A 5331-nucleotide genomic window follows, 5' to 3' on the forward strand; every position below is an offset into this window, starting at 1 on the left:
TCGCTGCGTGTTATATAGACTGTCTATAAGTATTGTCATATATACTGAACCCCGTGATTTAAGTCTTGTGATGCGATCAGTAAATAGCAATGTTAGAAACAGAAAAATTGGGTAAATATATTGCCCTTTAGTGCAATAAGGTGCCATGTAAACTTTTTATGATTCCGAGATAATTGCATTTAGACGTTTAATTACTTTAACTCAATCTAAAACTCAAGCAATGTTTTGCGCACTCTCAAATATTTACATTCGCTCTAGACTTTCCGAACGATAAAAATGCAATTCATAACACAAAAATTACTACGCGAGGTTTTGCATTTTTGTCCTTTAATTGTAACACACATGTTATCGGCTTGTTTTCATTTTCTCTTTGATGTTTTATTAAGATATTTTTTATAAATATGCATTTTGTTTTTGTTCAGAAAAGTGTATGTATGAAATAATAACGGAAAATAAATGTGCGAAGTGAAAATTAATGGCACCTCTATCAGCTGCAATTGACAGCCAAAACAAACCTGGCGTGCATCGCTACAAATTAAGACGATTTTATTTAATGAATTTGGAATCGGATTCGTTGTTTAAGATTTAGGAAATGCTTTTTGTTGAGGAAAAAATTTCGTCAATATATTTAAACAAATGAAACCATATACTTGAAACATGCACCACCCAAAAGGCGATTCAAAGCAGTTGAAGAGAATAGAATACAGCAGATTACAGGTCAGTATCATATGCTTCATTTTAACAAAGCAAATGGCCATAAGTTTGCATATATCGTCTGGCAGCCTTTCTCTAATGGTGGTCTTTTGCCGCCAATCAAGTACAACAATGTGTACCATATTGTTCGTGCAACAGATGTTTAAATACGTGGAGGTACGGATAATATCCCCCCCCGGATGATTGCCCCCCCCCCCCCAGACATTAGCCCCTAGGACCATAGCCCTCCCGGAAGATAGCCCCCCTTCTTAGTGAAAAAACGGACGATATCCCCCCAATATTAAAATGCATATTATAACCAGTTAATTTAAGCAAATTTGCAAAACAATGATTTTTATTATAAAATGAAACAACCCAAAGGCATAAATCAATGAAAAAAAATCATGAATAGTGAAAAATAAACGGAAAAAGCATGTGATTTTACAATGAAACATTTATTATTTTAAAAGTTAATTGTTTTCTCTGTTATTTGTTGACTAAGCACTTTTTTAATAATCTTTAATCAGTAAGTTCTCACCTTTAATTATCATTTGCATTGACCTTTAATTATTTAATAGGGTGATAATCCTTAATGCGATAATGACATTATATGTTTTATTTCTTTTGAAGATGTTTTAGTGCAATCCAGTCTGCCTTATCAGGGTAGTGTTAGAAGTTTATACTCCGGGTCCCGGCGTGAGCACATTGAAGGGTCCCAGAGTGACAGTTCAACCACCGCACACCTATCCTGGGCGGTGAACCAGTACCAGGTGCCTTCACTACTGCAAGGAACTGCCAGCTTCTGCATATGCCAGGGGCAGTGGTACAGTGCGAATGGTCGTAGAAAGGATTTCATAACCAATCACAACAGAAGTGACCTGGTCCGCCCGGGAATCGAACCCGGGTTGTCCGATTAACAGTCAAACGCTCTACCGACTGAGCTAACCGGGCGGACTGTATTATCAGGGTATGCACTGTTTGAAGTGTAACTATAGGTTTTGTTCGCTGAACACTTGATTCACAAGTCTGTATAGAGAACCAGAAAAGGACCACTAAATGCCATTTTTTTATGTTTTATGAGTTTTATGAATATGCAAATTTAAAAGAGTGTATATATGTTAAGTCATTTATATATATGCAGGGGGGCTATTGTCTGGGGGGCTATTGTCTGGGATGGCTATCATCCGGGGGGGATATGGTCCTAGGGGCTAATGTCTGGGGGGGGGGGCAATCATCCGGGGGGGGGAATATCATCCTACACTCAAATACATGTTATGGTAACAAATAGAAACACATACTAAATCAAACTCACATCTTCAATTTATTTTATTAGTTGATCATCATGCAATTATAAGGGATAAATTCCTAACCTTAACCAAGACCAACTATCAAAATAAATTGACGATATATATCCCAGGGCTTCTAAAAACCGGCAATTTGCCGGTCTGGACCGATTTTGAACAAGCCAGACCGATTTCAGTTTCAAAAAGTGTAAAAAAAATCGGTCCGAAATTTTCTAATTTTGTTTGTAATTTCGGTCCAAAACGACTAAGTCAGTAAGAGATGTAGAAATTGTAATACACAAACATTCATGGGTCATTCACACATTCAAAACTACGTCCAATAGGTCATAAAAGTGTCTTGGTTACCATGAGACCGATGCGACCAGCTGCTTTTTCCGCTACGCTGATCACTCTATAGCCTATCTGCAGACACTTGCAATCAGTCCAATCACGTGTTTTGGTATAAGCAGAAGACACTATGTGTAACTATGTGTTAATTATCTGCTTGCAGCTTTCCTGATTAAGTGTTAAAATCGGTCCATATTTTCACATGGCAATATGCTATATCGTCGTCTATCATTACATGATATCCGTTTGTTGATTACAAAACGGTTAAATTTAAATTGTTATAAAGAACCATTGCTGGTTAAGAACGGCTTTAAAGATAAATGCATGTCATTGTTAATCCGTGAAAGCATTAAAATACCGAATTAATTAACGTAATAATATTTAGGATATCAACAGCGATACGCTTGATTAACTACATAGTCTGACAGCTGAGTCCGCCGCTTACGTCATATTTATTCGCATTCGGAACTCCTCGGCCATTTTTTCAAAAACAACCTCGGATGTATATGGACGGTTTACATACTTAACGAGGCCAACAGTGTTCTATACAACGAACATCAGTATAGTGGCGACGGTGACGTCGCTCAAGGCGGGGGGAACATGGCGACCGGAGGTAAACACGACGGTTACACTGATCTCAGTGATAAAGTTGACAAAGTGTTGTCTGTCATGACAGAAATGAAAACCACACAGGAAGGAATGAAACGCACCCTGGAAAGCAAAATTGACACTCTAAGAAATGATATGATGAGAAACATTGATTCTAAACTAAAATCGCTCAAGAATGAAATATCGCTTGACATAGGCAAAGAGACTAGTCGCATTGATGAGCTTATGGCCTCTATGAAGGACGTCCAAGTTCGCATACGAGCTGTCGAAGATGGTGTGTTAGCCCCGGCCGACTTGCCCCCGCGCAATGTAAATCGTCTGAATGACCCTGACTTCTGCATTATTGCCACTGGGATACAGAAGCATGACGGCGAGGATCTTCTTGAAAAGGCAAATAACCTAATACGTGCATTGGGCGAAGAGGTTTCTTCCCGCGTATCTATAACGGGAACAGTACGTCTACCAAGCAAAATTCAAGGAAAACCGGGACCTTTGAAAATCAGCTTTGGCGAAATTCAAGAAAAGGTACTCGTTCTCAGAAACAAAATGAAGCTGAAGGACATTGAAACTTATCGCGACGTGTTCATTAAGAGCAGCAAATCCCACGCAGAAAGACTCATAGAGCTCAACGCAAGGACACTTCTTCGCCATCTCCCACAGGGCGCCAACTACCGTGTTGATGCCAACGGACGCATCCGCGCCCGTCCCGACCAGCAGCCCACTGCCCCACGTGATGGTAACTAGGATGCACCCCGTCCCATTGGAACGTCCGTCCATATTGTACATATTAACGTTTGCGGATGGACAAAAGACAATGAAAATCTTCGTGTTGCATTAATCAACTCATTTGATGCTGATATTATCTCCGTTTGCGAAACTCATTTACCTGACAGAAATGTATTAGAGGTTGAGGGATATTCATGGTTTGGCTTCAATAGAACCGAAATTCACAGAAATGCACCCAAAGCGTCTGGCGGTGTCGGACTTTTGGTAAAACAGCGGATTATAAATGACTATGATGTTAGCGTGGTTGACCGAGCCTACGACGGAATTCTAGCTGTTAACTTCACAAATAAAGCTACGCAGTCCGATTTTATTGTATTCTCGTGCTATTTGCCACCGGAAGGATCCACACGAGGACGAGATGCGCAGGGCTTCTTTGCGCATCTTCTAACGCAGATATACGCGCATGCAAACTGTGACCAGATGGTTATATGTTCGGACTTTAACGCCAGGATAGGCTCATTATCAGATTTACTTAATGAATGCGACTCCATACCGGAGAGAAAGGTTATTGATAAAACTGTAAACCAGCACGGCCATGATTTCGTTGAATTCCTATGTGACTCCAAGTTCTGTGTATTAAACGGCCGTTTTCAACGTGATCTAGATAACTTTACGTCTATTTCGAGAAAAGGGAAAGCTGTTGTGGATTTTATTTGTGTCCCACACGATATTTATCAGCGCTGTAAAGACTTTAAAGTTATAAACCCCCATGACATTATTGATCAACAAGGATTACAGGGATTATTGAGTGAGCGTTCACGCGTTCCTGATCACTGCGCATTAAGTGTAAATATTGACACGGGCTATAGTGCACCTTTATCTGGTACAAATACTGCTACAGAGACCCCCCGCGAAGCTCGATTTAACCTTCGGCGTATCCCGTCTGACTTCATGGACAGTGAGAGGGTCAGAACTGCTTTACTTTCTCTTATCATGCAAATAGAAAACTCAAGGGAGACTCAAGAATCTATTGACAGTCTATACACAACTCTTTGCGATGTGATTTTGGTTGAAATGAATGATAAAATTCCGAAATTGTCAAGTTCAAAAAGAACATCAAAAAGACTGAAACACACAAAACCGTTCTGGAACAACGAATTGCAAGATCTTTGGAATGAACTCAGAGAACGTGAAAATAGATTCCTTAAGTGCAGGGATGACAGGACATTAAGAGTACGTCTGCACTCGGAATATGTTACAGCCAGGAATAAGTTTGACAAGACTCTCCATAGAACAGAACGTGTTTATAGAAAGGACAAAGCCATTGAAATCGAGACCTTTGAGGCAAATAACCCCAAAGAGTTTTGGAGCAAAATCAAAGCGCTGGGACCACGGAGAGACTCGCGCATCCCTACTGAAGTGTACGAAGCCGACGGATCTGTTACGAGTGATGAAAACAGAGTGTTTGACCGGTGGAAAGAGGACTTCAAAGACTTGTACAATTGCCAGGAATTTGATAATTTCGACAATGAACATTACAACCGTGCAAAGTTACATAAACTGTTACTTGAGAACAATATAAATGATCCCCTATATGAAACGAACGAATCATTGAATAACAACATTTCATTAGAAGAGATAGCATTTATGATACAGAAATGTAAATCTGGTT

Source organism: Mya arenaria, chromosome 6, assembly GCF_026914265.1.
Source record: "Mya arenaria isolate MELC-2E11 chromosome 6, ASM2691426v1".
Taxonomy (NCBI): Eukaryota; Metazoa; Mollusca; class Bivalvia; order Myida; family Myidae; genus Mya; species Mya arenaria.